This window comes from Kogia breviceps, chromosome 13 (assembly GCF_026419965.1).
Source record: "Kogia breviceps isolate mKogBre1 chromosome 13, mKogBre1 haplotype 1, whole genome shotgun sequence".
In the NCBI taxonomy this organism is placed as follows: Eukaryota; Metazoa; Chordata; class Mammalia; order Artiodactyla; family Physeteridae; genus Kogia; species Kogia breviceps.
In genome coordinates, this window is record NC_081322.1 from 82,309,442 (window position 1) to 82,334,759 (window position 25,318).

Genomic DNA, 25,318 nt, shown 5'->3' on the forward strand with positions numbered 1-25,318 from the left:
AGTTGTCTTAGCTTGGCGTGATCATGACCCTCGAAATTCAGATGGAAATGACGGTACAGCTAAAGTGACTTAGGTCGGCTAGAGAATGAAGGGTCAGAAGAAGAAGAAGAGCTCGGAGTAGAAAGAGCCCAACTGGTACACCCGGGTTGGAATCCGAGCAGAGTCACATGTCAGGTTTAGACATGCAGCTCTGGGAGTCGCTCTGAAGGACAGCCAGCCCTTCCACCAGCCCAGTAAGCATGAAGCCGTGCAAAGGGAGGTCCCTAGGTAAGGAAAAAGGGTATGGGAGCGAGTACTTTTTGCCCCAAAGGCTACAGACGTAACAGCTCCGAATCTGTGTGTTTTAGAGGCCCAGTGGGTTAGCTGTTGGGGATTGTCACCAAAGTGAAAGAGATTAGATGACACTTCTGAGAGACATTAAAGTGAGGCTTCAGGAAATAAAGTCTTAGAAGTGAAGTGAGAGTGAACGAGGGAGGGAGAGAATCCCCTTTTTTGGAAATGTTTAAAATGCCAAGAGCCATGCCTGGTAAAGAGTGAGAGTCATTAAATCTGTGTAGAAGCAATGGTTATGGGGTCCTGCTGGGAGGGGAGGGGTAGGGCAGCCCGATAATTGTCCTGCCTTTCAGGTCAAGACTTCGTGTTCACTGCATCCAACCCCTGGACGACACCTCTCTAAAATACAGGGGTTTGCTCATGAGATGCCACCAAAGATCTGCGTGCAGAGAGAGAGCTGACGGACACCCCCTCTTCACATCCCAACATTTTTATCTCGTGGGCGCTTACAGTTTCTCTGATTCGGTTTTACCAGTACTCAAAGGTGTGATGTCACTCACTGCCTTAGACACCTTGCCTCAGGAGGGGGAATTCTTATTTCATAGCTTTAAAATTAACCTGAAATAGCAGGCAATGTTCTTTCAGAATAATGTTTTTTAAAATCCTTTTTAAGGTATCTCTTTTAGGGCATTTTTTTTCAAGTCAGAAGGCAGCCAAAAACTTCTCACATTCAGATACTTAGTGGGAAGGATGTGGGTGATGGAGAGCTTTCTACAATGCTTTTTCTGAAATGTCTTTTTCTGTCTCCGTGGAACCTCAAAACTCTTCTCTACCCCCAGATCATTCTTTTCTTTCTCCAGAAATGTTGTACCTGTACTCAGGGTTCCACCAGTGGTGGTTTCTCATTGACAGTCCGCTCGCTATGGGTCACAAGTTTTCTGTCTATTAAATGCCACCATATTCCCTGCCCTCAGGAACGGCAAGGGCATGCTGGCGGTGCGGAGGACACCGTGAAGGTGACCCGATGCATTTCCTTCTGTGCTTGTCTACTGTTCGTAGAAACTAATGCACCGCTCACATTGTAGTGCGGCAGGTAGATTGGGTTCCACTGTGACTCCCCGCCAGTGACTTGGGAACTTGCCCTCACTCACTCCGTGACTGCCTCGCACGTTTGCTCGGTGTTTTGTGTAGATACCTGTGGCGCCAAGTAAAGGGCATAAAGTCAACAGGAGATTTGGGGTGTTGTTGTTCTAGGAGCCTCCACAAGTATGCGTGTGGTGGTGTTTGCACGAGGCATTGGAAGTTAACTAGCAACCGGAACAGGCAAGGTCCTTGCTCTCGTGGGGCTTAGAGTTTGAGGGTTGTGTCAGTCTGCGTCCTTGGAGAAGCAGAGGCAAAGGGATCAAAAGTGTAAGGATTTTATTCGGGAAAATGCCCTAACCGGGGAGAAAATGAGGACGGAGCCAGAAACATAGGAGAGTCTTTGGACCTGTAGGTCTGACCCCAGTGAAGGCAAGAGGGAGAGAGAGGCTTGTGTAGAAGCATCCTGTGTGGTCTGGGGAGGTTTGGCAAAGCTGTCGGAGAGTCTTTGAGTCCAAGTCAGAGGACAGGGAATGCCAGGTCTCCCAGGATGTGGTGTGTCTTAGTATTTTCACTGCTCTCAGTCACTCACTGGACGGCCCCCTAGGAGCTGGGCCCCCGGCATGCCCACAGCCAGATGGACTTCCAAGGGCAGTAGCTGGGGCTCTCCTCAGTCCACAGTCTCCCTGTGTGGGAAGTGCCTTCTCAAGGCTGCCATGGGACAGGCAGATATTATTGAAAAAAAAAACCACATGAAAAAAATATAAAATTAGAGCTGCAGTGAACTCCAACAAAAGCCAAGCACACAGTGTTAGTTAGAAGCATACAGTGTTAGGAGTCTATCTAACTGGGTCTATCTAACCTGCGGGGCGGGGGGGGGAGATGGGGAGAAGGGGCGGGGCCAGGGCAGGCTTCCCCCAGGGAGCTGAGGTCTGAAGAATGCGGAGGTGTTAACTAGGAAAGCTGGGCAGGGGGGAGCGCTCTCCTTGTGGCACTTTGCAATGATGACTCCGGTCGAAGTGTGGGAGCTGATTAGAGGAGAGGAGTGGCGAGTGGGTGGGAGAGAGAATTAGGAGCCTGTCGAGGAAAACGGACCAGGTGGGGCAGAGGAGATGGAGAGGGGTGATGACCTCTTGGAGAAGGGAGAGTGGACTGCGCTGAGATTGGATATGGCGCTGGGGCTCAGGGGTGACTCGCAGGTTCTGGCTTTGCAGCATTGGGTGCACAGTGGCGGTGGTAGGGGCCGGGAGAGGGAGAGAAAGAGAGAGCACACACGAGAGAGAGCAAGCATTTGGACCTGCTGAGCTTGAGATGCTTTTGTCTAACCTATGAGTTATCCGTGTCTTGCAGGAAGCGATGCATCTGAGGAGAAAGTTTAAAATGTGGGCGAGGCCCCCTGGGATGTGAGAGGTTGAGCAGGGGAGGATGTCACAGATACTGAGAATTGGCAGAGAGGGAGGCGGAGGGTAAGGAGGGGCTGCTGTAGGACACGGACAGGGCAAGAGACTGTTTCGAGGAGGGGAGGTCGGCAGGATTGAGTGCTGTGCTGAGAAGGACTGCCGGCTTGGATAGCATGCAGGGGACCATCATAAGGGCTGTTTTGGTGGAACAAGCATGGGGACACTAGATTGGAGTGAGCTGAGGAATTAGTGGGAGACAGGGAGCAACCAACTCTTTAAAAGTTTGGCCATGAAGGGAGGAATAACAATAGGTCTGCAGCTGGAAGGCGGATGAGGCTGAGAGGCTTTTTTTTGGCGGAGGGAGGGGGGGTGAAGTAGAAAAGAATAGCTTTATTTCTTTGCCAGGCAAAGGGGGCCGCAGTGGGCTTATGCCCTCAAAACTGTGTGTTCCATATATATGTGTTAGCATATGGTATTTGCTTTTCTCCTTCTGGCTTACTTCACTCTGTATGACAGACTCCAGGTCTATCCACCTCATTACAAATAACTCAGTTTCTTTCCTTTTTATGGCTGAGTAATATTCAATTGTATACATGTGCCACATCTTCTTTATCCATTCATCTGTTGATGGACACTTAGGTTGCTTCCATGTCCTGGCTATCGTAAATAGAGCTGCAACGAACATTTTGGTACATGACTCTTTTTGCGGTACACGGACCTCTCACTCTTGTGGCCTCTCCCGTTGCGGAGCACAGGCTCCGGACGCGCAGGCTCAGTGGCCGTGGCTCACGGGCCCAGCCGCTCCGCGGCACGTGGGATCTTCCCGGACCGGGGCACGAACCCGCATCCCCTGCATCGGCAGGCGGACCCTCAACCACTGCGCCACCAGGGAAGCCCTACATGACTCTTCTCCGGGTATATGCCCAGTAGTGGGATTGCTGGGTCGTATGGTAGTTCTATTTGTAGTTTTTCAAGGAACCTCCATAGTGTCTGTATCAATTTACATTCCCACCAGCAGTGCAAGAGTGTTCCCTTTTCTCCACACTGTCTCCAGCATTTATCTAAGAAAAAAAAAAAATGTCATGAAGAGATTAGTGGTAGGACGGGAATAAAACACAGACCTACTAGAGCATGGACTTGAGGATATTGGGAGGGGGAAGGGTGGGCTGTGACAAAGTGAGAGAGTGGCAGGGACACATATACACTACCAAATGTAAAATAGCTAGTGGGAAGCAGCCGCATAGCACAGGGAGATCAGCTCGGTGCTTTGTCACCACCTAGAGAGGTGGGATAGGGAGGGTGGGAGGGAGACGCAAGAGGGAGGAGATATGGGGATATATGTATATGTATGGCTGATTCACTTTGTTATAAAGCAGAAACTAACACACCATTGTAAAGCAATTGTACTCCAATAAAGATGTTAAAAAAATTAAAAATTTAAAAAATTAAAAAAAAAACAAACAAAAACCCTGTGTGTTCCAGCCGGGAGTGGGTAGTGAGGAGTTTTATAGTAATGGTTCAAAGAGGTGGGCATGATCAGCCGGTGGACATTTCTCCTGATTAGTTGGTGGGGAGGTAATCGGGAGTCAACATCATCAGCCTTCCGGTTCCAACCGGTCTGGGGTCTGCGTGCTTGTGGGCAGCATACAGTTAACTTCTCCCACCTGGCGGGGGGTTCAGTATGATTTTAGACGCTCTCCGTTCCAAGATAGTCCCCCAACCCTAGTGGTGTTGACCATGGAGTTGGTCTATAGCTCTAAGTTGGGAATAAAGGGTCAGCAGCTGGTTTCAGGACTTGATGAAGCTCAGCTTCTTGATGTCTCATCGCAGAAAGAATTAAGTGAGAGACAGAGTGATAGGTAAGAAGTGGATTTATTTAAAGAGAAATACACTCCACAAACAGAGTGTGGGACATCTCAGAAGGTGAGAAAGGCCTTTTCTTTTTCTTTTTTAAACAGTAGAGACTGAAGTACATTTCCAGGGATTCAGTTGACTCTAAGAGGAAGAGTTGGTTTATTTGGCAGGGCGGGGTTCCTGAGAGGGCGGGGGCGGCGGGGCCCAAAGCCCAGGTGGAGGGCTTGGCCTTGGGGAGAGGGACACTTCTCCGTGTAGCCAGAGAGAGAAGACTCAGCGTGAGACACATTCCAAGTATGGAGCTGACAGTGGTCAAAGGTTCACTTTAAAATTCCCGTGACGTTCTCCTGTGCCCTCTCTGACCTGGTCTTTAGCCTGAATGATGATAACAGTGTTTCATGTTTAGTGCGTAGACCCAACTGCATATGAGGAAATTATCCTGTGCTTTTTGGGGCAGTATTTCCTGCAGCTTTTAACATTGGTGAGGGTGCATTGGACAAAATTAAACTCTACAGCTATACCTTTAAATACTAAATGCTAATAGCATTTACCAAGGAAAGGGGAGTAAGCAAAAGAAGGAGAAGAAAAGGAATGTGGTGGGCCGTTGTAGACTGACCAGAACAGAGAGCATAAACACGCATACAAACATCTACTTTCACCCAACTGTTCTTCTGCCCCCAGCCTGGTTTCAGGTGGTGGGGTGGGGGTGGGGGTCACTGTTGAGCTTTTTTAAAAAATTATTTTTTAAGAAATTTATTTCTTTTATTTATTTATTTTTGGCTGCACTGGGTCTTTGTTGCTGCGTGCCGGCTTTCTCTAGTTGCGGTGAGCAGGGGCCACTCTTTGTTGCGGTGCATGGGCTTCTCATTGCGGTGGCTTCTCTTGTAGCGGAGCACGGGCTCTAGGCATGTGTGCTCAGTAGTTGTGGCTCGTGGGCTCAGTAGTTGTGGCACACGGGCTTAGTTGCTCCGCGGCATGTGGGCTCTTCCCAGACAAGGGCTCGAACCCGTGTCCCCTGCATTGGCAGGCGGATTCTTAACCACTGCGCCACCAGGGAAGCCCCACTGTTCAGCTTGAAATGAACCTGGGGCTGAGGCTGAATTGCCCTCACACCTGCCGGAAGCGTCTGTGGTGAATCAGTTCCGTGCGGGTTCTGCAGAGAGGCATCCAGGCACCCCCATCTGCCTCGGGTGAGGACCTTCTTGGTGGAAACTGAGCTGCTTGTCTTGTTTGCCTGGGCTGACTTGACTGTGTGAGGAAAAGTCATTACCTGGGATAGAAACTTCAACCACCTTGATCAGCCCATCGATTTCCAGGAACCGAAGACCTGGGCTTGTTAACGTGACAGAACTCTGAGCTGTACTTCTTGTCCTTCTTTTAAAAGTAAAGGAGTATGATAATCTCTAGTTGCATCCACGTTGCTGCAAGACAGAAACAGACGCAGACATAGTAGAGAACAGACTTGTGGTTCCCAAGGGGGGCGGGGGGAGGGAGAGGGAGGGACTGGGGGTTTGGGGTTAGTAGATGCAAACTGTTACATTTAGAATGGATAAACAACAAGGTCCTTCTGTACAGCACAGGGAACTATATCCAACCTCCTTGGATAAACCACAATGGAAAAGAATATGAAAAAGAATATATATATACATGTATAACCGAGTCACTGCTGTACAGCAGAAATTAGTATAACATTGCAAATCAACTATACTTCAATTTTTAAAAAAGTAAGCAAGCAGGTCTAGAGATTGCTTCATAAGTTGGGACATCAGGCACTGGGCAGGGAACATTGAGTGCTTGGCCTGTTTCTCTAAGAATAAAACCTAAAGCGACTTCAGACCCTTGAGAGACCACTGGGTTCCAGTCCTGGCCCCGTCGCTGCCCACCTGTGTGCCCGTGGCCAGCTCCCTTTCCCTCTCTGGGCTTTGCTTTCTTGCTCTGTAAAATGCCTGAATGGCCTCTACTGTTGTCAAAACAATTTATGCATATTGCCTTTATTGCCTGTTTATCAAAGAGCTATGCAAGGGATAGGAAAGTATTAAAAAAAAACCCACCACTCTCAGGTGAATTGATAGAGGCAGAAAGGGAAGGGGAGTGGTAAATAAAGAATGAACAGACCCTTCCAACATGCTTATTGAATAAAGAATGGTAACTGGGTCATATTAAGGCTTTTATAGAACAGGTGGGATATGCTTCATGAGAGAAAACTTAGCAGAAAAGAACTTGTCAGAAATCTGATGTCCATTTTTTAAAATCCTGGATGGCTTTAGAAGGATGGAGTAAAAGTTGGTGGCCGAAAGGACTCCAAGGGAGGTATCATTTTCTAACCTGAAAAATACCAAAGACAAGGTATTCATTCCCTCGTTGATTCCGATGACATGGCAGGACAGGAGGGAGCCCTGCGCTTGCCTCTGTGGTTCATGAAGCCGTGAGCGCAGGGTCTGAAATTCTAGGCCCCATCAAAGCGGATGACACTGTGGTTAAAAAGAAGAAATTGCGTTTTGCTATTTCTTTTCACTCTTCAATTCCTCTTCCCTTCTTTAACATTCAAACCAGTCTTGTTTCCTTGGGAGATTTTTTTTCTTTTGCAGGAACACACTTTCAACTTTTCAAAACTGTTTATTTTTCTCTGATCACTGAAAGATACTTTGAGAAGGCAGGTCAGTTCTGTGTGCAGTGAACCTATATAAAGCCGTAAAGTAGGTCACGCTTGTATACCGGCTACAGCTCTGCCTGCCTCTTCTCCGCTATGGAAATGATTGATTCAGGAAGACCCACGTGGAGTTCTTAAGGGTTGTTCCTTCTATTCCTAAAGATCCTATACATTAAATAATTTCACTTCGATGAGAGATGGTGTGGCAGGAAAGGGGAGGGGTTTGGGGGAAAGATGCCTTTTGGCTTTCAAAAGAGCTTCCTTAAGGCCCACGAACCATTCTTCGACGACGGCTAGAGAAGCAGTTCTTGCCAGCCAGGATTTTAAGTATAAAACCAATGAAAGAAAAACCAAAACGGTTGAAGAGGTCACACTGCTTCGGAGGGCTGAGACCAGAGCTCTGCAGGAAGATCCACGTGTTACACACCCTTCAGTGTGGCTGGACAGTGAGTCGGTTACTTTCACATGGCCAGGACCATCTGTGTAAGCAATCTCTAGGCTGAGCTTCCTGTTGATGTGATGGACCCGCTGGCTAAAGTGGGATAGTTGAGCCCAACTGTATGAGCTTCAAGGCTATTCAGGTGCGTTTATTCCATGGGCAGCTGTCATTATCTTCATTATTACCTTTACTACTACTACCGTCACCGCTGGGGCCAACTGCGAACAACAATATATGATTACTTCCTTCTGGCACATGAGGACACACTGACTCAGTCACCAAGGAGCTCATCCAGAGTCACTTGGGCTTGTGAGGGGTGGGCTCAGAATCCCGTCGCAGATTTGTCTCTCTGCAAAACGCCAGACACCGTGCCGGGTTCCGGGGACACCCCAGGGAACGGGACAAGCCCTGGCCCCCAGTGGAGCCATGCGGTGGTCGAGGAGGGGGAAGGAGGTGCAGACAAACGAACAGCGCAGAACTAGAGAGAGCTAGACTGGAGATGGGGGCGGGGAGAGGCTCCTGGGAGAAGGTGACGCCCAGGGAAAGGCATGCCGTCAGAGGAGAGAGGGAAATTCTCATGAGAAAGCTGATGAGGAAGCTTCAGTCAGGAAAGCTGCCTGCAAAGTGGGGACCAGAGCCCCCCGCCCCGCTGACTGTTACTATGCATTGGGGCAGGGCTACTTTTCGTGGTGGTGAGCTGAGCCACTGTGTTTCTTTATAATAACTCCACTGGAGCATAATTCAAAATTGGTATCTGTGCCAAGTAAAGGTAGTTATAAGTGCCCCATATATAAGCTGGGCTCTAAGAGTGAATATGGAAAGCCAAGTAAAACCTGGATTGTCTTAACATTAGTATTATAGGCCACTCTCGTTTCTCGCAAGGTAACGGTGGTGTGGATCATTGATAAAAGTTATATTTGGCTTTGGACTTTGTGTGCATTTGGACTGTATCTTTTAAGTTTTATTTTGCGTAGGCTATGTGAAAATTAGTTCATAGTTCCCTGATTCATACTGACAGCAGGTAGCTAGAAAGATTATAAGGTTTTTGAGGACAGGTAGTGAAAGGGCTAAAAAAAAAAAATGAACATTTTTCTGTGGCTAACCTTAGAATGCATACGTAACGTCTGATTTGGATGAACTTCTAGGCACTAATTTTTTATATGTATATTTTCCATGTGAATTTTTGTGGATCGTCTGATTGAGTCCTTCGGTCTTTTTGAAGGCACTTTTCATCTTGATTTAAGAAATTATGGGGCTTCCCTGGTGGCACGGTGTTTGGGAGTCTGCCTGCCAATGCAGGGGACGCGGGTTCGTGCCCTGGTCTGGGAGGATCCCACGTGCCGCGGAGCGGCTGGGCCCGTGCTGCGCGTCCAGAGCCTGGGCTCCGCGGCGGGAGAGGCCACAACAGTGAGGGGCCCGTGTACTGGAAAAAAAAAAAAAAAAAAAGAAAAGAAATTATGAGTAGTACCTGCTATGGTAAAAAATTCAAACAACCCAGAGGCTATCAAATGAAAACTAGTTCTTCTTGCCTTTGCTGCTTCTCCTCCGTTTGTAACCATTAGCAGTTTTATAATGTCCTTCCAGAAATGTGCATGCAAGTGTGTGTATGTGTGTGCATGTATGTAAAAGCATATGTGTATGTATGTATATACACATATATACTGTGGAAATGAGATCATACCATATATACTGTTCTGTACGTTGTTTTTTGTCAACTAATATATTTTGGGTATCTTTCCCCTCACCATATATAGAGCCCCTCTCTCTTTTTAGGGGCTGCATAGCGTTCTATAGTAGGGATAGACCTAATTTACTTAGCCAGAAAGGACTTCTAGGTTTCCAAGTTTTTAAAGCTGTTATTAACTAGGCTGCAGTAAACATTCTTGTACATACACATTGGCACATAGGTGTGACTTGATCTATACGACTGTATCAGATGACTCCAGCTGCAAGTTATAGAAAATGATGCCTTGCACTGGCTTATGTGATAAAGAAATCTGTTATCTCCACAAGAAGAAGTCAAGGTCAGGCAGGCTCCAGGACGTCTTTGTCCATAAGCTCCGTGATGTCTCAAGGGCGTGGGCTCTTTCCTCCTCTGCACTCACTTTCTGCATGGTGCCAGGATAGCCACACTGATTCCAGGGGACACATCCAGGAGAGCGGTGAGACCATCGGTTCCAGCATGTCCTCCCCAGCGTGGGGAAGCCTTTCCTAGAAGATGCCTAGTGGGTCCTATTACCCCTTCTTATACCGCTCACCAACCACAAGGGGAACGTGTGTTGAGAGGTCAACTTTCATACTCTCTGAAAGGATAAAGTCCCGCAAGTGGGATTATGGGTTCAGCAATTTTAATGCTAAATTTAAAATTTTGCAGTATATTCCCAAACTGCCTTATGAAGATGTGGTCCCAGTTTATACTTCCTTAGGCATAAATCAGGGTTAGGCAGTTGTTCAGGAAGTGATTTATAGAGCCGAGAGTGTTGCACTTTGCTTTTTGTAGCGTGTCTGTGAAACGTGACATGTTTTTATTTCACTGTTCATTATCAGGGGTGTGTGCCCTTTATCTAGAAAGGATGACCAAAGCAGTGGGGGAAAATGACAGGTTAAAAACTGTAGGACAGGACATGTGGGTGGACAAGACGTGTTCATACTTCAAGGGCAGAAAGAGGCCTTTCAATTATTGATATACGAAGTGCTCCATGACTTTGAGTGCCTTTTTACTGCACAATGAAAAACAGACTACTACGCCCGTCCTGCTCTCCTCCCCTCTCCCCATCTCCATTCAGTATTCCAGAAGCGTTTTAGTGAGTTCTTCAAAGATATCCATTTTGAATAATCCACCAGGTGTATATTTCTGTGCCAGTCAGAGCCCCCCACACGTGTGGTCGAAGATACGAGCGCTGAATTGAGTAGGGGTCCTGGGAGGGGGTGGGGGGATGCTTTAGTGATTAGATCACTGCATTGGGCAATTGAGGACCTTGAGTGATTGAACTCTAAAGTTCTAGGATGCCATACGTAGTGTAGTCCTTGTGCTAAATTTAAAATGCTCTCAACTACACTGAGATATCATCTCACACCGGTCAGATTGGCCATCATCAAAAACTCTAGAAACAATAAATGCTGGAGAGGGTGTGGAGAAAAGGGAACCCTCTTGCACTGCTGGTGGGAATGTAAATTGATACAGCCGCTATGGAGAACAGTATGGAGGTTCCTTAAAAAACTACAAATAGAACTACCATACGACCCAGCAATCCCACTACTGGGCATATACCCTGAGAAAACCATAATTCAGAAAGACTCATGTACCACAATGTTCATTGCAGCTCTATTTACAATAGCCAGGACATGGAAGCAACCTAAGTGTCCATCAACAGATGAATGGATAAAGAAGATGTGGCACATATATACAATGGAATATTACTCAGCCATAAAAAGGAATGAAACTGAGTTATTTATAATGAGGTGGATGGACCTGGAGTCTGTCATACAGAGTGAAGTAAGTCAGAAGGAGAAAAACAAATACCGTATGCTAACACATATATATGGACTCTAAGGGAAAAAAATGTCATGAAGAGATTAGTGGTAGGACGGGAATAAAACACAGACTTACTCGAGCATGGACTTGAGGATATGGGGAGGGGGAAGGGTGGGCTGAGACGAAGTGAGAGAGTGGCAGGGACATATACACACTATCAAATGTAAATTAGATAGCTAGTGGGAAGCTGCTGAATAGCACAGGGAGATCACCTCTGTGCTTTGTGACCACCTAGGGGGGTGGGATAGGGAGGGTGGGGGAGAGGGTGATGCAAGAGGGAAGAGATATGGGAACATATGTATATGTATAACTGATTCAGTTTGTTGTAAAGGAAAAACTAACACACTATTGTAAAACAATTATACTCCAATAAAGATGTTAAAAAAAAAAAAAAATGCTCTCAAGAGCTTGGAGGCCATTTTGTGGAGCTGCAGGCTTGGAATAGGCCTGGAAATGCAAGGGTTTCTTTGCTCTTGGAGCGGTGGGCTCCCCCGGTGGGCAACACCAAGGAGCTTAAATCTTCTGGCTTCTTCCTCCTGGGATGTCCCTCCAATTTTTGGTCTGTGATGATAGTGTGGTACATTTGTTACAGTTGATCAAGTGATCAACCTATTTCGATACATTATTATTAACGGAAGTACATAGTTGATATTAAGGGTCACTCTTCCTGTTGAAGTGTTGTATGGGTTTTGACAAATGCATAATGTTCCAGTGTTTGAGCACCTTCAATTTAGTATCAATCTATTATCAGTGCTACTGGTATTGTAGAGCCTGGAATAGAAGTTAGGAAGACTTTGTACAAAGAACTTGGAGTCTAAAAGTTTTCTATAAACCAAGGTACAAGCAAACTGCCTGCTCAGTAGACTGTGAATTAATGGAATATTATGTGCTTTGAGAGCTTGACGGAAAAGTATTAAAAGAACAGTAATAACTGACATTTGGGTTGTGTTTGACATAACTGTCTCATCTGACCATTCATTCATTCAGCATTTACTGAACCCCTTCTAGGTTTCAGGAGCCTTATAACAGCTCTCAGGGGGAGGTAATGTATCTCCACCGTGCAGGTGAGAAAACGGCTGAGCATGAGGGTTAACTCGAACCCATGTGTCTGGTTCTCAGTATAGAGCCTTTTCCAGCAGGCCACGCTGCAGCCTGGTGGGAAAAGCTGTTTTTCAGGCAGCTAGAGAGACCCTTCTCGGGATACTCTTAGCTCAGCCTTCTTAATTAAAGGGATAAGAGTAGCACAGGAGGGTGGGTTGAGGGTGGAACCTCAGAAAACTCTCCATGTTGTTAAGATGAATGTGGATATCTGTCCAAGTGTTACCGTCGGGGAAGCACTTCAAACTGTATTTTTCTTTGCCAGACGTTTTCCCATACCTGTCTAATGCATGTTCCAGGATTTTTTTTTTTTTTAACTGCATCTCCATTTCTGGATTTTGCACCTCCATCCCACCCACCCCAGATTTAAATGAATAGTAGGACGCCAGTTCACTCTTGCAGAGTTGATCTCACTTAGCCTCTGGTGTCGTGTTACCCAGGGAGGCAGTTAGATCTGACTATATGGTGGGAAGATGTTCGGTGGAAGGTTACTAGTCTTAATAAAATCCAAGTTAATTAAAAACTCCTCATGGCTCATTATTATTTGAGCATGCTATGTTATGTGGTCTATTTTCATTTAACGATTTTTAAAGATGTTTCATGTTTTTAAGGTTCCCCCCACCCCCATTATCAGAGGGGGCAGGATAAACTATTCATGGTAACCAGGAAGAGGAAAAGATAATAATAGTATGTATAAGGCATTTCATAGACCCTTCAGTGCTTTTTTGTATTTTTATTTTGTATTCTTTTTTTTTTTTTTTTTTTTTTTTTTTTTTGCGGTACGCGGGCCTCTCACTGTTGTGGCCTCTCCCGTTGCGGAGCACAGGCTCCGGACGCGCAGGCTCAGTGGCCACGGCTCACGGGCCCAGCCGCTCTGCTGGGATCTTCCCGGACCGGGGCACGAACCCATGTCCCCTGCATCGGCAGGCGGACTCTCAACCACTGCGCCACCGGGGAAGCCCTGTGTTCTTTTATTTTGCACCTTTTGTAGTCCGTCTTTTGCACATTTCCTTGTAAAACAGAGTAGCTCTTTCCATAATCTGACTACCCTGGTGGCCTTTTGTACGCAAGAGCACGGATCTGTGTAGTTTCAGGAAAACCACAGCTTAAATGTGTGCACCTTACTTACTTTACTTCCCTCTTTTCAAAAAGCAGTTAATTTACTTTCTTATGCATTCCTCTTTTCAGTTGATAAGGAAATGTTTTTCAAGGCCAAACAACTAGACTGTGAGATTATGTGTTTGTCAAGAGGCACACATACCTTCCCTCAAGGCAGCTGGTACTTGAGTGGGTAGAATTTATTGCCATTGACATTCCTTAGCTTAATAAGGTCTTGAAAATGGCATTGGCCTTGAATTCTACTGACCTCTCCTGTGACTGTGGGCCTTAGTTTTTCCACCTCAAAAACGGGTTAAATGAAGCCAACTGACAGGAATGGTTTCTAGTGAAGGAACTGACACTGATAATTAAGTGTTAGAGACTTTTTATTTTACACGCGGGAGGACGTTTGAAATTCCATTTCCGTTGATTTAGAATTTGTGATCATTCATATGGGGCCCGGGAAGACTGAGACATTTCATGTTTTTGTAGATTGTAAATGAAATAGGACAAACATGATCCGTAGGGAAGTCCAGGAAATATTTAAAAGAGCAAAACCGTTTTTCAAACTCCTGAAGTTTGCTTACCCTCTGAAATTGAAAGTAATAAGCCTGATTGTATTTTTAAAATACATAATTAAAGCTTCCCTTTTATTTAATTCAAATGGGTGAGGCTTTACTGAGTATTGCAGGGTTCCCTAGATATGATTCTTTTTAGCAACTGTAACATCTAGGTTAGATTGGGATGGAGTGTTCTGACTTTTAAATATTGGTGGAAGTCTGAAGAGACTTTAAAGCATTCACTTGTTATATCTGAGGTTCTTTGACGTAGGATAGTGGCAAAGTCTCCGTTTTGTAAATCAGGAGAATGACTTCCAATCTGCAGGTTAACTTTTGAGAAATACAGCTTCTAAGTTGCTGGGCCTGTCTAAACTCTAGGTATTCCAAGTGCCATCTGTGGATTTGCAGGATGGCATCACCTAGGAGCTCATTAGAAATGCAGAATCTCAGGCCCCACCCTGACTTGCAGACTCGGAATCTGCACTTACTAAGACCCCCAGCAATCTCCGTGCAGGTCAAGTTGCAGAGCGCCAGCCCAGGCACCTCGAGCCCAACCTGGCAGACCTTCGAGGTAAGCTGGGTCTGAACTTGTCCCATCCAAGGCACTGGCTTCTTTCACCTGAGTTTTAACAGACACATGTCTTTTGCTGAAAACAAATACACTTCTTCATATCAAACAACACATTCACTGAAATGATTTCTGTGGATGTTTGAGAGGCAACCACTGTGTGATATATTTAAACTCACTTTGTTCTGCTGAAAATATGTTGTAAAGAGTTCTGAACGGGAAAAAAGCAAACCTTCAAGGGAGACTGCCGCTGACAGAATGACAGACAGTGGAGGTGAAGATTTTTGTTGAACATTAAGGATTTATCTGTTTATTAGGTAGGAAGGGTAAAGATACGGTGGAGATGTTATCCAGCCCCAGTGAAAGTAAACATTGAGTCCCGCGAGGTCAAACTGAAGCAGAATCACTGCCCTATTTTCTTGTAGCACAATTTTGAATTACAAGGAAAAAGGAAAGGCACACAGGGGAAGAACAGGGTGAGCAGCCTTTCTGAGGCTGACCCATTCCACCCCAGATCTGTGCCGAGCACCTAATTAACAGAGTCAGAAAGCAAAATTGGTGCTTTATTGCTGCTGTGGACAAACAGCTAGTTACAGAGCCTTTTATGCAGGACCTTGTTAAATCTGTTCTAGGCCCAAGGCCCAGAAATACCACCACAAGCAGTGATTTTTAGTAAAGAGGGGATATATTTGTAGGAGATTTTATGAATTATTAAATATGCAAATGCTAAACCAGTAGTCATCATTGGCCATCTCTTGTGAACCTCCCATGTCCAGTCGGTGAATTTCACCAAGTAAATATCTGTCACATACACCCTTTCTCTGCATTTCACGGGCCCAGGCCCAGCTTTCTTCAGCTCTCGCTGGAACCCCTGCAAAGCCTAGCTCACCCCCTTCTGTCCCCACCAACCTCATCCACTTCACTCTTTAAGGTCTAGCCACACTATAGCCAGAGGGATCTTTTCATATAAACTCTGCAATCACATTGTTCTTAATTTAAAAAAAGAAGCCATTATTTTTATTGGGATTACATTACATTTATAGATTGATTTAGGAAGAATCAACATAGTTGTGTTGTTGAATCTTCCTGTCCAGGAAATAGACTTTTCAAGTCTTCTTTTGTGTCTTCCAGCTTAATTGAAATTCTCTTCATATGGATCTTGTCCAATTCTTGTTACATTTATTCTTAAGATTTTCACTCTGTTGTTCCTATTATAAATGGAGGCCTTTGCTTCCAGTACCTCTTCTAGCTGGTCAGTGTTTGTATACAATCGAGGTTTTGCTCCTACCATCTTACTGAACTGTCTTATGGTTTGAATAGTTTCTGAGTGGATTCTTCGGGGTCTTTAGCTGTATGAGAATATCACATGCAAATACTGACAGTCTTACCTCTTTTTTCCTGATTTTTAAATCTCTGATTTCTTTCTCCCACCCAGGTATGTTGGCCAGCTCCTCAGAGGCCAGTGATAGTGGACATTCTGTCTTATTCCTGAGTATTGAAATGCTACTAGTGTTCCCATTCTCAATGCGGAGCTTCAGGTCAAGATAGCTGTATTTTATCACGTGAGGGAAGTATCCATCATTACTTCGTTAATGAAGCATTTTTACGGAGTGGTTTTAAAAATTCCGACCTGAGTATGTCACTCCCCTGCTTTCTATTGCTCCGAGGAGGAAACTATTCTCACCTGTGTCCCCAGGGCCTGGTGGCCCTCAGCCTCCTCTAGCCGGATGCTTCTAGAGAATGCCCTGCCCCTTCCAAACTTAGGACCCTTGGACACCTGTTTCTTCTGCCCGTAAGGCTCAGTGCTCTACCTCTCTCACCCCAAATGTCTTTGCCCGAACAGCCCCTGTGACCTTTCTGAGCTCATCTCAGAAGTCACTCTCCAGGGAAGCCTCCTTGATTGCTCAGCCAGAGTGGATGCCCCCCTGTTGCCCTGTCCCTTTCCTGGAGAACCAGACAGAGTCAGGTCATGAGGGGCCTCGGGCAGTGAGTCCCAGGTGGCCAGACCAGGGGTAGAAGGTCAGGAGGAGGCCATCACACGGGTTCATGTTCTAGTGATGTGACCTGGGCGTCAGGTGATGGCCCCGGGGGTGGGAAGGAGGGAACAGACGTGAGAGGCGGTGTGGAGGTAAGGGCTTACGGCTCGACCACTGAATGGAGGCAGAGGTGGGGACAGGAAAGGGACATCTAGGGGTGCCCTGAGGTCACCTCTTTCTTGCGTGATCTGATGATGCCATGCGCTGAGATGGGGATTTCCAAAAGAGGAGCAGGTTTGAGAGAAAAAGTGGTGAGTTTGGTTTGGACATTCATCCAGCAAGCATTTATGGAACAGCTTTGGTGTGCCAGGCTCTCAGTTTTCAATGTGACATGACGGACGCGGAGCTGTGGACCTGCCGAGTTGGAGGGACCTGTAGGGCACCCGAGGCGGGGAGGAGTAAGGCGTGTCACTGGGTCTGTGGGTCTGGAGCTGAGGGCAGGGCTTGGCTGGGGGGTCATCTGCTGTGGGTCAGGATGGGGAGAACCCAAGGAGCATGTCAAAGAGCCAATCAGAGAATTTTGGAGGACAACAACTTTTAAGGTGAGGGAGGAGCAGAGCCCGCAAAGGAGTCTAGAAGGAATGATGATGAGAGAAGAGGAAAACGAAGAGGATGGGGAACTGGAAACCAAGTGAGGACGGAGTTCCACGGAGCAGGAAGTGGAGCCCAGAGTCAAGCCCTACGGAGGGGGCGAGCAAGGAAAGGGGTGGAAGCGTCACTGTGCTGGCAGCTTGGAGGTCACCGGTACCCTCAGCAGGAGCATTTTCAGTGGAAGTGGGGACGTCATTGTAGGGGTGAAGCGTAAAAGCTGGGGGCTGAGGGGTGGGAGGCGGGCGCTGCAGATCCTGCTCATCCGACGGCAGGAGGAGGCTCAGCATCCGGAGGAGAAGGTAACAGAGTCAGTCTGGAGGAAAAGCTGGAACAAGTGGGTGAAGGAGGGAAGAGCTGGACAGCAGGGGCCCCAGGGAGGATGGAGGGAGGGGAGGAAGGCATCCAAGGCAGGAGGTGGGGAGTATTAGCCTTGCCTGGGGAGGGCCACCCCTGCGCTGAGACAGGAGGAAAGGGAGACAGGAGAGAGAACGGTGGAAGGGCAGCTGAGGGTGTTCTCACCTCATGGCCTTGACTTTCTCGGTGTTGTCAGAGGCCAAGTGAGAAGAGATGTGAGGGTTGAGGGTTCCACGTTTGGAAGTGTCCCTGAGTGAATTAGGGAGGGAACTTTCCAAAGGCATGGCAGGATTCCTGGGCCTCTAGGATTGGAGACTGTTCACGTTTTGGGGAATCTACCCCCTGCTCTGGTTTTCCCCAGCAGGGGCTAGGAGCATGGAGTTGTGTAGATGGGGATGGTTGGCTTGATTCATTCAGGGATGGACTATTTAGCAGAGAAAATGCAGGACCGGGAGGCTGGAAAGCTGAAGACAATGGCAAGAGAGAAACCGAAGTGACGAAGCCTGTGGTCTGGGCCAGCAGAAGGAGGTGAGGAGAGTAGAGGGGTCCACAGGCCTGGGGAGTGTGCGTATTGAGATATCAGAACGAGAGCCGAATTGGAGTGTACTTCAGAGAGAGCAGATGTGCCAGGGTTACTAATCCCGCAGGAGTGAGAACCAGAAATGTGATATGAAATTGACCCACCTTCCATTAGAATGGGGAAACATCTTTTTTTTAAAAAATCTATTTTATGTTTGGCTGCATTGGGTCTTCGTTGCTGCGCGCGGGCTTTCTCTAGTTGCGGCGAGCGGGGGCTGCTCCTCGTTGAGGTGCGCAGCCTTCTCATGGCGGTGGCTTCTCCTGTTGCGGAGCACGGGCTCTAGGCACACGGGCTTCAGTAGTTGTAGCGCACGGGCTTAGTTGCTCCGCGGCACGTGGGATCTTCCTGGACCAGGGCTCGAACCCGTGTCCCCTGAATTGGCAGGCGGATTCTTAACCACTGCGCCACCAGGGAAGCCCGGAAACATCTTTTAATCCAGATCCTGTTTATCCTGTTATAGGCCCTGAGGACAGTGCGTGGAGGGGGTGGTCTAGTCTTCACCTTGTCTCAGTAATAGCATAATGGGTGAATCTAATAAGACCCTGCCGGGAAGGGGGGGAATGTGATTAGAGGAACCCTGAGTTCTTTCTGGGGGGTTGTTCTGCCCTCGATGTGCACTGTTTTCAGCGCCCTCCAGGACAGCTGTTGGTAAGACTAAGAGACCTCTGCAAGGGCGGCGTTCCAACGTGGCCAGACGCTGAGAGAGCCACGGTGGGGTTGGCTTCTCCCCCCCGTGTGGGCGGCACCGCACAGAGCAGGAGGGGAGAGGGCTGCACGCCCACCACACAGCCCAGGCCTGCTCCCACCCTCTGGTGGGCCCAGCCTGGCCAGCTCTTCTGTGGTAGGAAGCTGCCAGGGAGCGTGGACTGGGTTTGCAGAGCAGAGTAAAACCAGTGATCTGTGAACTGGTATCAGTCTAAAATTATCCTGTGAAAAGATAAGCTTTCATATGTGTCATTAGGTGGAATGACAAGTAATTGAGAGGGAAATTTCTCATTAAAAACAAAATCTCTGTACAAATCAGGCCTCTTGCATAGAAGAAAAGGGTGGGGGGACTTTCTGAGCTGCTCTTTACAGCGGGGCCCCGAAGCTGCCGGCCAGAGGCACCCAGTGGGTGAGTGCAGGGAGAGGCCCCTCTGCCTCGCTTGCCGCCTTCAGCTCAGGCTTGCCCAGGATGAGGACGGAGGGCAGATCTGGTGCGTATTCACTAGTGACCTTCCCGTCGGTGCTGGGTGCTTCCTGAAGTTAATCATAGCACCCTTTTAGTCATTTGTTCTGGCAAATGTTCTGTGTGTCTCCCTACATCAAGTCTCCTCTCCTGACCTTAGTTGCGTCTTGACCTTGGTTGGGTCAGAGGTCTCCACGCCCAGCACTTGTTTTCCAGGAGCTCTTCTTCATTGTTCTGGCCCCTGGCTTCCATTGTGCTTGAGAGACGTTTCGTTTCGTAGTCGTGTACCTGGGTGAAAGAAACAGTGAGTCACGGTTTCCCACATCGGGTACCTTTAATTCCTTCCCTTCAAGGGGTGATGAGATTGTGTGTGTGTGTGTGTGTGCCTGAGAGCGGGGAGGGGAGAGGTGGGTGACAGCTACAGTCGAATGACTGGAATCTAAATAAGTCTGAGTCATCTCAGCCTGCATGGATGGTGGTAGGCAAGGAAGGGATGGGCTGGGGTTGACTAAGACCTGGAGGAGGTTTCTGAGGCTGCCTTCCTTGGGTCTGGATAATGAACACATAGACACTGGTATCAAGACTTCTGGGTCACATTTTTCCAACTGCGAAGTGGCATCTGAAACTGGGTCATGAAATCAATTTAATAAGTTGCTGGTTAGAATTAAGAAAGGAATAGAATAGAATAGAATAGAACAGAATAGAATAGAATAGAATAGAAAAATAGAGGGACTTCTCTGGCAGTCCAGTGGTTAAGACTTCACCTTCCAATGCAGGGGGTGTGGGTTCGATCCCTGGTCAGGGAGCTAAGATTCCACATGCCTCGGGGCCAAAAAACCAAAACATAAAACAGAAGCAATGTTGTAACAAATTCAATAAAGACTTTAAAAATGGTCCACATCAAAAAAATCTAAAAAAAAAAAAATACAGTACATCTCTTTTGGTAAGGGTTAAGTATTGTTTCATAAAATTTTGTTTCAGTTGTGTGTGTCTGTGTTTTAGACTGTGATGTAAAAATGCATTGATTGCTATGGTTAATGGTCCCAAAAGTTTGAAAACCACTGCTCTAGATGAACTGTTGTTTTTAATGAGCTCTTTGGATAAGGATTGAGGATTGTTTATTCATTTTTGTATTCCCTTGCCTATATGTAGCATATGTTAGGTACTTAGGTATTGATAGATAGCTATTTGTGGACGAAAGAAGGGAAGGAAAGAAGGAAAGAGAAGAAAAAGGAAGAAAGGATACAATGGAATATTACTCAGCCATAAAAAGGAATGAAATTGGGTCATTTGTAGAGACGTGGATGGATCTGGAGACTGTCATACAGAGTGAAGTAAGTCAGAAAGAGAAAAACAAATATCGTATATTAATGCATGTATGTGGAACCTAGAAAAATTGTACAGATGAACCGGTTTGCAGGGCAGAAATAGATACACAGATGTAGAGAACAAACGTATGGACACCAAGGGGGGGGAAGTGGCAGGGGTGGTGGTGTGATGAATTGGGAGATTGGGATTGACATAGATACACTAATATGTATAAAATGGATAACTAATAAGAACCTGCTGTATAAAAAAATAAATAAAATAAAATTCAAAAATTCAGAAAAAAAAAAGGAAAAAGGAAGAAAGGAAGCAAGGGGAGGAAAAAGGAGGAAAGGGAGAAAACTCTGATTTCATAGACGTGAAGGGCTGGAATAAGGCAGATCTGGGGTTCATACTTCATTCCTCAAGCTCATGCCAGGATGTCAGCAACCATCTCTCTTCTCCTCCTTTTTCAAAACAACTTCCTGAGTGATCTGGAAAGTGACTCAATGAAGACTCCATAAGGATGGGGAGGGGTAAGCAGCTCCAAGCCAAACGGCCAAAGATCAGTATAGTAACGGATCATCTGGGGCAAAGGAAATGTCTGAGAAGATGCCCTTGCTGACGGTGTATGTAATCTCTGCCGAAGAGCTCTTGATTGGGGGATACAGTGTATTAAGTTCCTGTTGCTACTTTAACACATTTCCACAAATGTAGTGGCTTAAAACAGCACACGTTTATTATCTTACAGTTCTAGAAGTCAGAAGTCCAAAACAGGTCTTACTGGGCTAAAATCAAGATGTTGGCAGGCTGCATTCCTCCTGGAACCCCTAAGGGAAAATCTTTTCCTTGTTTTTTTCCAGCGTCTGGAGGCTGCCACATTCCTTGGCTCGTGGCCCCTTCCTCTATTTTATTTGGCTGCATCAGGTCTTAGTTGTGGCGTGGGGGCTCAGTAGTTGCGACGTACGGGCTCCCTAGCTGTGGCTCATGGGCTCGGTAGTTGCGGCTCACAGGCTTAGTTGTCCCGCAGCAGGTGGGATTTTAGTTCCCCGACCAGGCATCGAACTGATATCCCCTGCATTGCAAGACCAATTCTTAACCACTGGACCACCAGGGAAGTCCCCCCTTCCTCTGTTTTCAAAGCCAGCAATATCAGACTGAGTCCTTCTCATGCTGCCTTCTCTCTGGTTTTCTTTTCCAATCTTGTCTTCCACTTTAAAGGACCCAGAGGTTACATCTAGGATATAACTAGATAGGATAATCTCCCTATCAGCTGGTTAGCAACCTTTATTGCATCTGCAGTCTTAATCCCCCTTTGCCATGTAATCTAACATATTTACAGGTTCCAGGCATTAGGATGTTGACATCCTGTAGGGGCCACCATTCTGCCTGCCACAGGTGGTTCATTCTAAGATCGCCAATCATTGGTGGCCCCTGCCAAAGCTGTTGTGTTTGTGTGGAGTACAGTCAGGCTGGGCATGCGTGCCATGCGCATCTCACGGATGTGATAAATAGCTCCATTCATACAGAGCACGGCAGTCGTCCCCAGGGGAAAGGCTGGTCTGACAGCTGGCTTGGCTGGGTTAATTGTACAGCCGGGTTGTGGGATGCTCTCGTGTGGTACTTAGCAAAGCTGTCATAGTACTGCTGATCTGCTCCGTGAAGTTGCTGGTAAATAGCAGCTCTCTTCATCTGGCTCACCTACTCCCATCTGCCAGATTGTGTGTGGAACACAGGGTGAAAGGGGTGTGAGTATGGGTGGTAGTAACTGAGTGCCTGCATCAGGCTCTGAGCAGTGTTCTTTGAATTTAATCTTCAGGACAGCTGTCTGAGGTTGGTGCCGTTACTGTCCCTATTTAGAGAAGAGGCGAGCAAGGCTCAGGGGGACTAACAATTCATCCAGTAGATGACTCACTTGGTCTCAGTGGCAGGGCCTGGGTTCCAGCCCTACGGTTCTCCTCTTGGGAACCGCAGAGAGGCGAGATGAGTCCCAGGCTCCTAGCCCTGGACGGGAATGTTTCTTTCTTGGGTCAGCTGTGTACTCGGGTTGCCCACCTCCATAGCCGGGATGATAGTACCAGCATCTATATCCCACACAAGGTAGTGTGTCAGTGATGGGACAGAGTGAAGGAGCTGCTCTGTGGATGATAATTCTTTTTTGATGACTGGGGATCAGTGACCTTAGGAGATTTTATGGGGATTAAGGAGCAAGTTGCTACATTATTACTAGCGTGGGTTATGTTGAAATCTCTTAACTGTTGAGGGTATCCAGGGTTACTTCAACTCCTTAGGAAATTTAGTCTGAACTGGTGGTCACAATAAACCAAACAAGTTACTTGACGTTTTCCCTTTGGCTTTTTTTAAAATTAATTTTTATTGGAGTATAGTTGCTTTACAAAGTTGTGCTAGTTTCTACTGCACAGCAAAATGAATCAGCTATCCCTTTGGCTCTTTAAAAAAATATTCCTTTAGGGACTTGCCTGGTGGTCCAGTGGTTAAGAGAGCAGGGACCGTGGGTTCAATCCCTGGTTGGGGAACTAAGATCCTCCATGCCACGTGGTGCAGCCAAAAAAGAAAAAAAAAAAAAAAAAGAAAAGAAAGAAAAGAAAAAATATGTTTCTTGACTTGGAAATGCTCAGCCAGTAACAATCTACTGAAAGGGCTCACAAGTTGGCCTTGTAGGAAGCCATGGGAAGAAGCAGAGTTCACTTGAAGTTTCTTTCTGTTTTTGGTGAAATTTGAGTTTGAGGCTTCTTTGTGCTGTATACATTTGATTTTTAAAATAAATGGAAAACATTTCAGGCAAACAGAAGAACCTTGGCCTACTCGTCTTTGTATCTCCAGTACTTGACAGAGTGGATGCTCGACAACTGTGTGGCGTGAAATAATCACATTATTCGTTCCTTTAGTAATAAAACAGCATTTGAGTAAGAGGCTGTGGGGGACAGAAGAGAACAGGGTAGATCCCTTACTTCGAGGAGCTTCCTGTCTCGCAGCTGTATTTGCCCAGTGCTTTTTCTAGGGATGTGAGTAGTTGCATAGAAGGTGGAACGCTTAAGAAAGAGTTCGTAAGTCAACTGAAATTTGCCTGTGTTGCTGCTTTCCTGAACACTTTATTTTCTTGTCCGGTAGCCTTCCAATAGGAGGTGGTTTCTTGGATAATTTCTATTATAATTTAATTTATTTTAAAAAATATTTATTTATTTGGGCTGCGCTGGGTCTTAGTTGTGGGATCTTCATTGCGGCATGCGGACTCTTAGTTGCAGCACGCGTGCAGGATCTAGTTCCCCCACCAGGGATCAGACCCGGGCCCCCTGCATTGGGAGCACAGAGTCCTACCCACTGGACCACCAGGGAAGTCCCTATAATTTAATTTAAATTTGACTTCCTGTGAGGTAGAATAAAAGGTGTTAAGATTGCATGCAGGCAGACCTGTTTTGTACTAGAAATCTAAAACTATTTCCACGTGATTTTATGAATGGCAAAATGGCTTTCATGTCACTTAAGCCACTGACACGAGCCAAGTGTTCCAACCTATGGTGACTAATAAAGTAGTGTAGAAAAATGTAGTAGGAAAAGCATCTTTTCCGCGCTTCTTGAAGTTGCCGTATACTCTTGACATTTAAGTATGTGCAGTTTCTCGAGACTATTTTCATGTTTTTGAATCCAGATGGTTGTTCCAAAAGGAGCACTGTCCCTGCTGATGAAGTGGGAAGTAAAGAAAAAGGTTTCCTTCTGCATTAAAATCTACTTTGGAGGGCAGTCGTACTGTTGTTGTCATGGGGCTGTAGCATCTCACCTCCAACATGCAGTGTGTCTGTTTCTAATGAAGATTTTAAATGGCCTGAGGTCACTTTTCTTTGAAAACCCTGTCGTGTGCCTTAGCAGATGGCAAGTTTGCATTTGGGCATGAAATCTAGCACACTGCTGGCACGATTACTCTATTTCTTGAGACTTATTTGGGTAATAAGAATTTATAATTGAATTAAGTTGGCCCTTATACCTAATTATTTTAATTTCATGTGGGCACACGTTTGCAAGCTAAATGCCAAATACCATTGTGTGTCTTTCCTGAGCATGAAAAGAGGGTAGTTTTCTTTGAGTAATTATAGCCCCCTCTTGAATAATGCTTTTTTTTTTTTTTTTTTTTTTTCTGGTTCGCGGGCCTCTCACTGCTGTGGCCTCTCCCGTTGCGGAGCACAGGCTCCGGACGCGCAGGCTCAGCGGCCATGGCTCACGGGCCCAGCCGCTCCGCGGCACGTGGGATCTTCCCGGACCGGGGCACGAACCAGCGTCCCCCGCATTGGCAGGCGGACTCTCAACCACTGCGCCACCAGGGAAGCCCTTGAATAATGCTTTTTATTTGCCTAAATGCAGAAACTCATAGATGTTCTGTAAACAATGGAAGATGTTCTGTAAATAATGGAAGTGACTAAGACAAAACCAGAGACTTAGGGCTCCCAGAGGCTGGCCTGGGGTGAGATATTCGAGAACAGCTGTCTAACTACAGCTAACTTCTGGGCAAGCCACTTAACCTCCATGGCACTACTTTGTCCGGGTTACAGGGCGGGGAGTGGACCCAGGGTCTCTTCAGCTCTAAAGACTCTCTGGTTGCATGACTGTGCTTCCAGGAAGGGCAGGTTTTGGTAACAGCTGCAGGGCAGAGTGGCGTGTGCAAACACGTGCACAGATTCAGAGCGCTCATGATCCAGAGCACAGCTGGTGGTCC

The 25,318-nt window shown here is 46.7% G+C and overlaps 1 protein-coding gene across 2 annotated transcripts in view; it reads left to right on the plus strand.

Moving 5' to 3' along the window:
* Positions 1 to 25,318, plus strand: part of ZDHHC14 (zinc finger DHHC-type palmitoyltransferase 14) — a 272,396-nt gene that overhangs the window by 35,011 nt on the left and 212,067 nt on the right. The window lies entirely within an intron of this gene.